This window comes from Macrosteles quadrilineatus, unplaced genomic scaffold (genome assembly GCF_028750875.1).
Source record: "Macrosteles quadrilineatus isolate MER2022 unplaced genomic scaffold, UCM_ALF_1.0 Scaffold_10__1_contigs__length_6754688, whole genome shotgun sequence".
In the NCBI taxonomy this organism is placed as follows: Eukaryota; Metazoa; Arthropoda; class Insecta; order Hemiptera; family Cicadellidae; genus Macrosteles; species Macrosteles quadrilineatus.
The window spans coordinates 1,327,050-1,341,945 of record NW_026542603.1 but is presented as its reverse complement, the minus strand read 5'-3'; positions in this window follow the sequence as shown (position 1 = coordinate 1,341,945).

The window sequence follows — 14,896 nt, the reverse complement described above, 5'->3', positions numbered from 1 at the left end:
AATGTGGCAAACACCAGATACGTTTAATCTTCAACCGTTGTTTATAAAGAATAAAAACTGTTAAATTTGCCATGACACAGTAAATAGTTCGCGTATTCCAGTTAACTTGTAACGAGTTATTTTCCTAGGGGGGTATATTTTCGCTATTTGGCCGCGCACCGATTGTAGAGGTAGTCAAGCGGCGGCGGCGAAGCTAGCGAGCGCCCTTTGACCCGGCTTATCAGTGCCGATAAGCCTGGGATATCCTAGATTTTCAGGATAGCCTAGGACGGACATTCTAGTGGTGGATCTCGTAGAGTGAGGATAGTGTTGGTGTCCTGTGCCTGTAGAGACGGCTGGCGTACGTTGGAGGTACAGAGTGTACGAGGTGTGACAGTTGGTGTTAAGTTGGGTGTGTAAGACCCACTGCTGGTGAGTGGACGACGTTCTTTGATTTTGGTTAAAAGCTGATATTATTAGTTTGAATATATTAATATCTGATTTTATTGCGAGAGTTAGGGTTGTAACCGTGCTGGTCGAAGCCTGACGGTAGTTAGGATTTATTAGTCAGGAATAATATTACAGTATATTCCTGACGGTTCTGGGCAGGTGCTAGAGCGCAAATAATATAATTTAATTGACTGTAGTAGATATTATTTTGCGTTGTACCTAGAGTTAGTTATATTACTAATAACTCTGAGGCCCGACAAACCTAGGCTGCACGATTTAGCGTGCGTAGTTGGAAGCACGAGGCCAGCAGGCTAGTAGCTAGTTTTATTAGCCTATTAACAGAAGCCCAGCTAAGTAACATAAAGTTGGTAGTAGCAGTAGCAGTAGTAGGGTTGTTATTGGTTATTCATTTGATTATTTTAATTTAACCTGAACAGCTTGCTTAGTAGTCCAACACGTTATCTTGGTAGCTTGGATAGCGGAGTACCGGCTATCAGATAATATATTTATCTAGTGTTTGGAACGTAGTTAATATTTATTTATCTGCTACTAAGTAGCTCAATATTTTAATAGTGCAATTGCCATTTAATTTTGCTTGTTTGGCTTGGTATTTATTGAGACCAGCTACTAGTGGTATAGTCACTCTACCTATAGTGTACTTGTATATTATTATGTGGTACGATTATTGAGTGAACTGTTTGATTCTTAGCTTGGGCATTAGAGTTGTGTATTGGATTATAGTGGCCTAGTAGACCCCGCCTGGTGATAACACGCGTTGTGGTTTTTATTGGCAAGTCGTCGTGTAACTCACCGTGTTTTAGGCACTCTGGGCTTAACTATTGGATAGTTAGGACGAAGCCCGAGTTGCGTAGTCAGCAACGACCCCCTAGGAGTGTGGAGAATCGGCGTAGGCCTGGTAGTGATTATTGCACGTTTGTTTTGGTGACTTGTTTTTGACTTGTTCACAGTGCCCGTGTATGAGCCAGTCCTATACCGGTTAGACCCGGCTTTTGGCCTAGTGGTTTCCCTGACCTTACCGCAGACCCTGGAACTTTACCCGGCCATTGTAGGCTGCGTCGCAAGATGGCGCCTGCGAACAGGGACTGAGGTTGGCAGTGGTGCTGAGTTGCTGACGTATTAACGGCGCCCGAACAAAATAATTTTATTTGTGCAGATTTGCTGCGGACTTGTGCAGATTGGCTGCGGACCTGAGCTGTTGAGCAGAGTTTTAGGCAGACCTGCTGTGATTTTATAGTCGGTTGGGTAGGCCTAACCTGTTTTCTGTTACAGCGCGGTGTGTTGTGAACCCTAATTTATTTAGTGGTTTTATACATAGATATTAGTTAGTAATTTTAATTTTGCTAATGAATTGAGCCTTATCATTGAATATTATTTGAGTGAGAACCCTTATTGTGTATTTGTGGTTTGACTTTCACACCCATAATTGGTTTGATTTATTATTTTGCTAATTAATTGAGCTTTAGCATCGAATATTATTTGAGTGAGAACCCTTATTGTGTATTTGTGGTTTGTCTTTCACACCTATAATTGGTTTGATTTATTATAACGGTGTGAAATAGATTTTAATCGGTTTCGTTTTTTTTCGGATTGGTCGTGGTATTTGGATTTTAAATATGGTTGTGACTACGAGTACGACGTCTGTGCTGGGCGGTACGCCTATTACGTCTGCTATTGCTACGACTAGTTCTGGGGTTAGCTCCGAACTGTCGGTGATGACGACATCGTCATTGTGGCCGGCGTCTTCGCCCATTTGGCCGACAATTTCTTCGGTAGTGGCTACGACGGTGACAACTTCGTTGACCTATTCCGCGCCAGCGACTTTGTCCTTGGGGTCGCAGTCCCGGGACAGTCGCGTGGGTTGGATATATGACCTCTCGAAAGGGGAGCTCATGAGAACGATGGACCAGTATGGTTTGGTGACCACTGGGACTTCTGCGGAATTACGGCAGAGATTTTCATCGTTTTGGAAGCAGCGGAATGCCCGTCGGTACAGCGATGATAGGCTGTGTGCGGCTGGGGCTGCTGCACCGACATATGTACCGCCGGCTATTACAACTATGGAGCTTCCTGACCCCCCGAGAACCGTACCTCAGGTACTGGGTAATGCAGAATCGAATCAAGCAGAGATAGTGGGTCTTAGCAGGGAGTTAGAGGTGGTTAAAGAGATCCTTGGGTTGTCTTTGGAGACTGATACCCGGACTCTTAGAGAACATCTGGCATCGGTGGTGCGACAGGCGAGAGGCTCGCCGAGTAATGGGGTCGGCTATGGGTTCGAAAGACCCGCCAACCCTACGTCCCCTGTTGTGGCTGCTCCCATGCCTACCTTTGGGTTACCAAGTAGACCCGAGGGATGGCAGCGCCCTAGAGATCATTCGGAGAGACCAGTCCGTCCTTCTAGCGTGGAGGTGCCACGTGGATCGGATATGCTCTCGAATGAGGCCAGCAGGGTGGAGCCGAAGAATTGCTCCAAGATATGTGACATGGTCCGAAAGTGGGGTCTGAAGTTTGATGGCCGTAGAGACCCTGTATCATTCCTGGAGCGTCTTGAAGAGCTGATGGGGTCCTACTCTATATCATCAGAGGACCTGCTCAGAGCGCTGCCGGAGCTGCTGCAAGGCTCAGCGCTTCTATGGTACAGGAATTGCAAGGAGCTCCTGTATTCCTTTGAAGCTTTCCGGCGTCAGTTTGAAACCCAGTTCTTCCCACCAGGATATTGGAGGAACTTGGATGAGGAGATCCGGAAAAGGACACAGGGTGAAGGCGAACACTTCCGGGACTATGTTGTTGCAATAAGTACCTTGCTTAGGCGTAGCGGTACGTTGTCAGAGCATGGTAGATTGGACTTGATCTACAACAACATGCGACCTGAGTACAAACTCATGGTGCGACGCCGGGACTTCAGCAACCTGGCTGAGATGGTTGAGTTGGCTGAAGACTATGAGGTCTATCTGCGAGAGAAGGCGGCATTTCGACCTCCTCCTTCACCAAACGTAGCGCTGGTTTTGGAAACCGCCTACACACCCAAAAAGAAGGTGGAGAAGCGCACCGAAACTGCCGCCGTCGAGAAGCGGAGTCTCGAGAGACCATCTCCGGAAGCCGAGTCGCGTGGACGGGTAGCTTTGAAGTCGGATCGGGTCCACGGTCAACGGCCCGTGACAGCAGCTAGAGCGCCTGAGGGTCCAAAGGGGACGGCGAAGTGTTTTAGGTGCCAGGAGATTGGTCACTTTGCCAGAGGCTGTGGCAAACTGAGGACCGTCTCCTGTTTTGGATGTGGCAAACCCGGTTTGACGGTGAGTCAGTGTGGATGTCGGGCGGGAAACGGCAGGCCAGCTCAGACATCAGGAGGTCAACTGGGCAAGGCCACCGAAAACGAACGACCTCAGAAGAGTGGTCCGAGTGGCTCGGAAAACTAAACAACCTGGTTGGTGGGGTAGACGAGAACCGGCTGGTTTCGGAGACAAGGCCCTTTGTTGAAGTTGTGCTGATGGGCAGCGTTTTTAAGGCGTTATTGGACACTGGGTCCGTAGTTAACCTGGTTGGGCGAGAAGTCGCCGATCATCTTCAACGCCAGGGGGTAGAACCTTTTAAGAAACCCTCTCCTCTAAGGATGGCAGATGGGTCGCGGTCTAGGGCCGAGTATTCATTCCGATTGGCAGGAGAAGCTGCGAGAAGATGGTGGGTAGGAGATGCCTTGTACGTCCCCACCCTCACCATAGACATGATTCTGGGTATGGATGTCATCCGAGACCTCGGATTGGTGACATGTGGGACAGAGGTAGTAAGAATGGGCGTGGGTGATTACTGTTCTGGCCAAGGTGGCCGCATAGACAGTGTCAAAATTGGTGACGAAGACCCCGAAGGCCCTTGCAATGGAAATCCCCGTCTGGTTTATGATGCTAAATCATTCTGCACCTTGTTGGCTGGTAGTGGCTAGTAGAAGAGTTTTTTTTGTTTTGAGTTTGAGACCTGTGGTGTAGGGTTCACCATTGGGTTAGGGGTTGGAGTATTTTGTTTTGGCCGGAGTTCAAAGATTTTTTTTTCTTTTTGGCCGTTTTCTTTTTTTTTCATCCCGATGTAAGTGGGGGATGTAACGAGTTATTTTCCTAGGGGGGTATATTTTCGCTATTTGGCCGCGCACCGATTGTAGAGGTAGTCAAGCGGCGGCGGCGAAGCTAGCGAGCGCCCTTTGACCCGGCTTATCAGTGCCGATAAGCCTGGGATATCCTAGATTTTCAGGATAGCCTAGGACGGACATTCTAGTGGTGGATCTCGTAGAGTGAGGATAGTGTTGGTGTCCTGTGCCTGTAGAGACGGCTGGCGTACGTTGGAGGTACAGAGTGTACGAGGTGTGACAGTTGGTGTTAAGTTGGGTGTGTAAGACCCACTGCTGGTGAGTGGACGACGTTCTTTGATTTTGGTTAAAAGCTGATATTATTAGTTTGAATATATTAATATCTGATTTTATTGCGAGAGTTAGGGTTGTAACCGTGCTGGTCGAAGCCTGACGGTAGTTAGGATTTATTAGTCAGGAATAATATTACAGTATATTCCTGACGGTTCTGGGCAGGTGCTAGAGCGCAAATAATATAATTTAATTGACTGTAGTAGATATTATTTTGCGTTGTACCTAGAGTTAGTTATATTACTAATAACTCTGAGGCCCGACAAACCTAGGCTGCACGATTTAGCGTGCGTAGTTGGAAGCACGAGGCCAGCAGGCTAGTAGCTAGTTTTATTAGCCTATTAACAGAAGCCCAGCTAAGTAACATAAAGTTGGTAGTAGCAGTAGCAGTAGTAGGGTTGTTATTGGTTATTCATTTGATTATTTTAATTTAACCTGAACAGCTTGCTTAGTAGTCCAACACGTTATCTTGGTAGCTTGGATAGCGGAGTACCGGCTATCAGATAATATATTTATCTAGTGTTTGGAACGTAGTTAATATTTATTTATCTGCTACTAAGTAGCTCAATATTTTAATAGTGCAATTGCCATTTAATTTTGCTTGTTTGGCTTGGTATTTATTGAGACCAGCTACTAGTGGTATAGTCACTCTACCTATAGTGTACTTGTATATTATTATGTGGTACGATTATTGAGTGAACTGTTTGATTCTTAGCTTGGGCATTAGAGTTGTGTATTGGATTATAGTGGCCTAGTAGACCCCGCCTGGTGATAACACGCGTTGTGGTTTTTATTGGCAAGTCGTCGTGTAACTCACCGTGTTTTAGGCACTCTGGGCTTAACTATTGGATAGTTAGGACGAAGCCCGAGTTGCGTAGTCAGCAACGACCCCCTAGGAGTGTGGAGAATCGGCGTAGGCCTGGTAGTGATTATTGCACGTTTGTTTTGGTGACTTGTTTTTGACTTGTTCACAGTGCCCGTGTATGAGCCAGTCCTATACCGGTTAGACCCGGCTTTTGGCCTAGTGGTTTCCCTGACCTTACCGCAGACCCTGGAACTTTACCCAGCCATTGTAGGCTGAGCTATCCCCGGCAAACGGCGACGACTGCACTTATTTGTAATATTTTTCCAGTGCAGAAAACATCGTCGCAAACTCTAATTGGCAATTACCTGTGTTAGCCTTACTTAAGTATTTCTTTGTGACAAAATCGATTAGTTCGTAGTGAAATTGCAATTTCTGATTCCCCCGGACCTCATTCCATATGCTTTCTATTTATTAAAATATTTGAAGTAGTAATTTTTGCATGTACATGGAGCCTTCAAGTGTAAGTAAACACAGATTAACCTCCTCCCCACAAGAAAAAATGAATTTAAGGTAAAAATACACTTTTAACACACTTTAGTTACGGAAAGATTTTATAATTATATCGGGTAAACTAACATCATCTTTATCTCTATACAAAACACACACTAAGTTATTTACAAATCTCCATAGACTATTAATTTTATGGTTTTTAGGACATGTGTGTTTTTAAAAAGTAAAATAATGTTTTCGTTCAGTTGTCAGTTTTGATCAATCTAATCAAATCTAAAGCAATAATTGTATAAGTCATTATTGTATCAGTTAAGTACAATGAAGCGGGAAATATGAATTTGATATTAGAAACTGAAGCAATCTGACAATAAATCCCTTAGAACCAATTATTTGTCTTTTTAAGGTTGAAGTTCAACTGAGACACCTCTCTATACTAAGCTTATTTTAAGAAACGAAGTATTTTGTTGTTTTTATAGAATCTAGGCTAAGTGTTACTGAGAACAGCTCAAGAAATAACGTCGAGATTTTAAATCCTCTTTAACTTTATGGATTTGTTGTTGAGGTTTTTATAGTTATTCTTATCATGTTGTGTAGTAATGGAATCTATGTAAATAAGTAAAACAAAAGAGAAGAGATGCAGATAATATGATTCGAAAATTTTTTTGTGAGAGTAAATTTAGAAATGAAGGTTGAAATTGGAATATTTTAACAATAGTTGTATTTAAGTAGCAAGAACAGTTGCATTTTTATGAAACGCAAGCTGCTAATAAGCAAAATAAGAATAGTTTTAATATTTCACCAAAAAGGACGAAATAACTGTACAAATTAGTACATTTTGCAAAAATATAATTGTTATCATTTTAGGTACCTTTAAGAAGATTTTAAGTCCCTCTAACAATTTATTATTTTCAAGGACAAGATACTCTGCAAGAATTACATAAAAATATATATGGTAATCATAATGTAGGGTAAACTAAGATTCTAATGGTTAATACAATTTTCTTAGGAGGGGGCTCCGCACAAGCCCAGGATTGTTTTCCACATTACTTCAAGCTATCCTTAAGGGTTTCGGCATTATAACTTAGGTAAAATTCATTGGTGATTTGGTGGGATTTAGACCCTGGACGTCAGGAACATTAGTCCAGCGCTAGATCAGCTAGTTCCCCCACTTAATAACAATTAAAAGTTCACACCACTTGGATCCTGGTTAAATTTCATTGCAGCAAAAAGTAAACTTGGCAAATAAAGGAAGATAAGTAATTGGAACTAGTAACCAGAATGCTGCAGTTATCATCATAACTAAGAACTATGTTGACACAGAATCTGTCTTGAGAATAAATATAACCGAATAAGTCGCGTTGCACTAAATGTCTACTAAAATACACTACACTAGATGTCATGAACACTAGACGACAGACTCTACGCGTAGTAACCTGAAAATACATCATACCGTTCAACGACATGAACAAGATAATTTAATCACTTAACATTTATTCTCTCGTGACTCTCACGTAAAATGCCACTGGCGTAAAAAAAGACAACAATGGCCAACAAGAAACTAGCACGTCATGCAATTAGATGACTTGCCAATCAGGTGTTATGGATAAAGGCTTTTGGTTTGTACTAACCAACATATTGGCTGCAACTTAAAATATAAAATTAATTGTATTTTTATGCAGGCTACTATATAAATCAATATACTGTAACATTTAATAACGTAACTATTACAGAAATGATTTACGTATCTGTATGTAATATAATATAATAAATAGTATTATTATTTTCACTAATACTCTTTTTTGCTATTTTATGTTTTAGTTTACTCAGTTCTTGATGTTCTAAATACTTGTGTAGTGTTGTAAGGAGTATTGTAGTACTACTGTACTCCCACAGTCATTCAAAAAGCTATTTTCTGGAGCTAGGTTTATGAAAATGCGAAATGACATAAAATGAATGTTTACTTTATACGACTAACATGAGCAGTGAGCTGTGTTTAGTACATGTTCTCTTGGTTGCGTTTATGTACTGTGGGTAAAAAAGTGACTTACTTGTAAGGGAGCATAGCAGTGGAGCATAGATCAAGGAAGTAGTTATGGAAATAGTTAAAAAAAAATACCGTTCCGTGTATGAAATTAAGAAAGAGAATGTTGTCTGGAGCATGAAATATTCCCAGGACCATATAATAATCAAACTTGGCAAGAAATGTATTGAATGCAATTCGGCTTTTTAGGAAAAAGATTGGTCAGCTATAAACAAAAGTAATAATTGCAAACAAAGGTTTTAATTTATATTTCCCATAGTAGGAAAACTATCTTGTTTTAGTTTGTTTCAATTTTACCCATTAATAAACATGATAATAAACCTAGCGCTAGACATATTTTTGCTGTAGGTAAATAAAATATTTGCTAAGTCTGCAGGTTTACTGCAGTGAGGATGTTGTCTTTTAGATGTTCTGTGACACTTAATTAGAAATGGCTGCACATTTATGACTTCAAGTATTTTTTACAATCAAATTTTATTATGATAAGAGTTTTAGATGTAACAACCTTAAAGTAATAACTGAATAGAAAATTAATTTTCCAATTATTTTAAGTCTACTATAGTAATTTCGTTTTATGACGTAACAAAATCGTTAAGACAGCTCCGAATAAGAATTGACTTTTGCTCGAGGCGTTTCCTAAGGAGGTATCTAATGAAACAGAACTTCCGAAAGGAAATTGACGTTTCTCTTTGAATGAAACATTATAAAATTCTCAACATTCTCTCTAATATCTGAAAACAAATCATATCATAAAAATAAACGCTTAAAGTTTACTTTATGCCGTTAAATTAATTATACTGTATATATTTTTAATAAATAGCCTAGTAGATAATTAATTAAATCATTGTATAACTACATCCTTAAATATAAATATAAATATGTTAATCACGTTTCTTGCAAAAAGCCCTACACTGATGTCGACCTCTCTATGATTTAATGAAGTCTACAAATTTCACAGTTTTGAAACCATGGAGAGAACACTTCACTTTTTGTAATGAAAAGATTCCAGAGACACAATGTTCAGCTTGCATTGCTTTGTGACGTTGGAATGACAAACGCAATGCGCCAAAATGCTCGACTGTGGAATGGTTTACTCATTCGTTTCATCATGCTTTATTGTTATATTATTTTCCACACACATTATTAGTACGATCGCATACTGTATATTCAATATTTAATTAGTGTTTCAGTTTAATCACCTCATTTAGAGTAAATTAATTTGGCTATATTTTCTTTACCCACTGTATTGTTCCTTGTAAAAGAGTTGCTTAAATTTTATGTGTTGTTTTACAGGTTCCATTAAATTAGTAATGAAAAATCACATGCATTGATAATCGTTTATTTGAACTTTAAATTGTGTCTTTAAAGACTTTTAGAATAATTTACAATACGTTCTTAACTTTTTAATTATTGTTTTCCAATTTAAAATAAAACTTTCAGGTAATGAAAATACTGTAACAGTATAATGTGCAAACATGTTATAGGCATAATTAATGCAATATTTCATAATAAATTAAATTGTTTTCACTAGGTCACTAGGTCAAGTCTTTGTATGACGGTGTCTTCAGTCTAACAGCGGAATAGGGAATAGGGATAGTCCTCATGTTTTACTAAATCATCATTAGAGCTTTATAATATTAACGTACCATAAGAATCAAAATGTTGTTAAAAGTTACACAACTCTACTCCAGTAGTAAATGTGTAGCATTTTGCTTGTTTATCGTGGATATGGATGAATGGTTAAAGCAACCGTTTGGTTCCAAAAGTTTCAAATGATTTAACGAGATGTGACTAGTTATTTTAACGCTAGTTGAAAATTTTTATTTTTACTGAAGTTTGTTGTCTTGTAAGTTTCAATTTTAAGTAAGTTAACATTTATTGGTTTGGAAATCAATTTAAGACAATCAAAAACACAAATGAATTGAAATGATAGTGCGTTTGATGTTTTTTTTAGTTATTTTTTGGTATTGTAAAGTTTTGATTCGTTTAAAATGAATACGCTGTGCTACTTTACATATTTGTTTTATTATATTATCTACAGAATATTATTTAACAGTTCACAAATTAAATAAAAATTTAATTTTTTGTGTTAAATCAATTTTCTTTAACGCATTTAAAAATACACATCATAGACCATCTTCTGTTCGGGGCGTACTAAATGACAGTTCGATTTTAACAATAAAGAAAGATTTTGCTCCAAACCTCATTTTACCTCCTCGCATATTATGACCTTAAACTTCATTCCCCTAATGTAGCATTCTATGCCATCAAAGAATGCTTAAAATATGTCATACAACTATAATACAAGGGTCCAAAGAATTAGTTAAACGGCTGAATTTATGTAGACATGAGTTTTTAGTGTTATTATGTTGAAGTTTAATGTTAGGCTAAGCCTGCGTTCAACATACAGAAGCTTAACGATTCCCTAACTATACAGTAAATTATAAAAAACTAACATATGAAAATATTTAATAATAGTTTTTCGAAAATGAATCTGACAGGTGGTAAATAGTTTGAATAACAAACAGCTTACCTAATCTATGAATTGATCCTTTCATAGAGAATAATAAATTTTTGACATATTTTGGGATTTTGACTTGAATTTATGATTAATTGAATCATATTTGTTGGTAAAAAACAACTAAACTAATGCTTTGAAAATCTTGCAGTCGTCACAATTTTTTACTGGTGCCTTGAAGACTGTGGTAAACAAGGCTATTAGTTTGAGACTGGTTAAGTTGTCTGTGGATCATATTTCATTCTTTTATAGTAGTTCTTAAGGTATTATTATCGTTAAATTCTAAAGGTAAAGTAATTTACGAAACGTAGGCAGACACGATAAAAAAACTTCAGAAAATGCGTATAATATTTTATTATGTTGCTTATTTTTTGCATTTATTTTTGTTGGTGATATTTTTATGTTACGTTTATGTTGTTAGAAAATAGTTACAATTGCCATGACTCAAATATTGTCTAGCATTTAATGTTGTTAAATATGACATCAAGCTACACATTCGTTCATAGAGCCATAAGTCAGCTACTTCAACTTGTTGGCTTTTAGCAAACTACTTCAAACCGTATTCTGCGTAGTGGGCATACTATTTTTTCAGGAATTTATATTTATAGCAATAAAGACAGTAAATATGGAAACAAATTGTAAAGCTTCTAAAAAAAGTAAATGTAGATCGGTATGATTTTTTTAAGCAAGCTTCAGATAAGCCAGAATTTAAATTAGACTAACTATAATTTATGTAGTAATTTTTTATTTTGCGGTTTTCTATTTTTTTCACTTCATTTAAAGTTTAAATAAACTTTACCCCTAAAACGTCTCTTGAATGGCTTAAATGTTCTTCTCTGAGAATCTAGGTTAAGTGCTTCTGAGAATATGTCAAACAGTCTTAGTGACTCAAAGATATCTGCATTTTTTTAACCTAAAAGAAGTTTATAATTATAATTTTTTATAGCCGAGTTTTTAAATGAGAAAATTGTGAAAATTATTTTTTTTCTTGTACCAGAAATAATCTTGCATTTTTGTTTCATTACTAGAAAAATAAGTTCTCTATGTGGAGAACTGTGATTACTGTGATTAATGGTTGAATTATTGTTTTAGTAAAATAGAAAACGAATAATTCTCTCAAATACTTCACAACACATAAATACATACCTTTACAGGTAAATTTATTTTTTTACTGATATAGGTTTCCCATTTTTTGTGTTTGTAAGATAGTTAACTGTTTCATATATTTTAGATTGTTTGAATTACGAAGAAAAATATGACGCATCTTAAGATCGTGTTTATACATAAATAATTTAGTGAATTCTGATATGGTGTTTTAAAACGTTTTTTTTACGTTTTACACAGTATACTGCAGACTAGCTTGACAGTAAATTTTTTACATCATATACGTATTTTCTGACTGGAATAGTATTGTGATATTAATATCGTTCTCACTCTAGCTGGAATGGGCCAGAGAAAAAATCATCGCAAATTCAACGACCTTCAGTCCTCATAAACCACACTTTAGACAATTTCCCTAATATTTGTTGTTGGGTTCATTAAGAAGATATCTTAGAAATACAAATGACTAATTGCATCACAACTTGTAGAAATTATTTAAAAAGGCTGCCAGTTCAATTTAGTTAAGACTCAGTGGCCGTTAGACGTTTTGAAATACGATGCTGCTAAGTTTTATATACATTGTATTGGTTAAAGGAGCAGCTGGTCTTGGTCAGTTACAATACCACATCATTTTACCTGGTATAAATTTATGATAAAAATACACCCAGTTAATTTACGATAGCAAGAAAATGTTAAGTTTTAAAAAAAACCTATTGTATAAAATAAATGATTTTCCCCTTTTTCATTGTTATACTATAAACAAATATTTATTGTGTAATCCATTGTCATATTCCTAATACTGCTGCTATCAACTTTTACTTAAACGCCAGATTATTAGACTAATGGGAAGTCCTACATAAACGTTTAATTATTGATTTTACTTTCCTTAATTTTTGGTTTGGAGGCTTTGTTACGTCATTATAATCTATAATCTAGCAGAAGCTGTGAGTAAAAGAAACAATTATCGTGCAAAAGGATTAAAGGGGGTAAGATGAAACCGTAACAATCTAAATTGTAACTTCTTTGCATTAATGTAATTATTTTAATATTATAAAATGCAACAAAAAAAAGCTTACTTTTATTATTTATTTCCTCTTAACGTCTAGTTATTTGCGTACTCGTGGTTTTAATCTCAATAATAACACGGAGTTTTATTTCAATTCTACAAAAGTTTCCGACCACTGTCATACACTGTTCAAACACCGGGATAATAAATTCACTCAATCCCTAATGCGTACCTAATCTTATTAGGTACACTAAGTTGACTATCTATTATAGATCAAATATTATAATTTCCGCATTTATTATAAGTAAAACTTACGTTGTACGTAATATCTAATTACACAGTAAAGTTATAACCTATAACAAACCTTACTTCACTAAATTTATTTTTATTTTTACAAATTGATTACAAACTTTTAGGCATTTTCATGAAAATCAATTACTTAATCAAAAAGTTAGTAGTATATATTAAATAAAATTAACTTTAAATATTTTTTGTATGAATTAGTAAAATGTAGGTGTTATGATTATAGGTGATGTTTCATGTTTCATTTGACAATTTAAAGGAAACTCTTTCAAAAATGTAGTACGCACATTTTTAAAATAGTGTTTTTAATAATAATAAGAAAAAGTAAGATTTCTTTCCGTGAAAGGAATGCTTTAGAGTAAAATAAAGGACTAGACAATTAATTTGGCAATGATTTATGAAATGGAAACATATATTCTGAAATAGAATCTTCGTATCAGCTCTCAAAATAGGATTGACTTTTTCTGAATGTGGTTTTGTAAAAGGAACAAGATCTTATCAAGCTTGCCTTACGTAGGGAAACCGATGTTTCTTCCCCATAGAGTAAACTCTTCCATAATCATAACCTAATTACCGGTACTGTAAAATATACAATTGTATTGAAATAACTTGCGGAAGGTATGAAGTTTATCCTTACCCGTAATTTGACTTTTCGAGAACATCAGGTAAGCTAATTATACAGGGTGTCCCGTAAGTAAACAGCCAAACTCCGGGAAATGGTTCCATGGGTCAAAATAAAGAGAAAATCAAGAATGTTTTTTTTTTCCAAAATCGCTTCGTTCCAGATATCCACCATTTTGTATTTTTTACATAAACATTTTCTTGAATGTTTTCAAATTATCTTTATACAAATTGGTATGTAGGTTAAAGTTTAAAAGACCAATGTTAGAAAAATAATTCATCTTGATTCAACTTAAAATTTCAAAATGGCGGCCATTTTAATTTTTTAAACTTAAATTACACATAAACGACTAATTTTATGGAAATTTTTCAAATACTGTTTTATTTATTATTTTTAATACCCTATCAAACGATACCAAGTTCAAAAATAACGAATAACAAATAGCTGAAATATTAAGATTTTTATGTATAAAATGGGGTAGAATAAGGCAGAAGCTAGTCAGGGTTGCCCCATTTTACAGCTAAAAACCGTAATATTTCAGCTATTTCTTATTCGATCTTTTTTAACTATTTCCCGGAGTTTGGCTGTTTACTTACGGGACACCCTGTATATTGGGAATAAAGATTTATATTAAAAAGATACCACCTATCCTGAAACTTTTACATTTTACTATAAAGGTGTGTGTAGCTTGGTAACCTCAAAGCACCAGGTCACAGTATTGTAACAAAGTTTGCTAGTTCGTAACCAATTGATTATTTGCGGTGACCAATGTTAAAGATTAGTCATAAAGAAAAGTGCATTTCTACCTATCTCATTCAATCATTTATCTTTGCTTGTGTGGTAACGGAATGGTTCTGACAAGTTGGTGGTAAAACGAATATTTTTAGACCCAAATATTACGTTTCTAGCCGGATATAGAAAAAATATTTCACTACAACTGTAGTCCTAAAAATGACCCGACTAACCAAATTCGGAAACAACTATCGAGCGACGGAATATATCTCGTGACCTTTAGTGAACGATACTTTCTAAACGATGCAAAAATCACCAAAGATTATTGGTTAAAATTATAAAATAAAAATAGATCACACCACTGATTGAACTAGTCGTTAGAGCACGGGAGGTCCGGGGTTAAAAT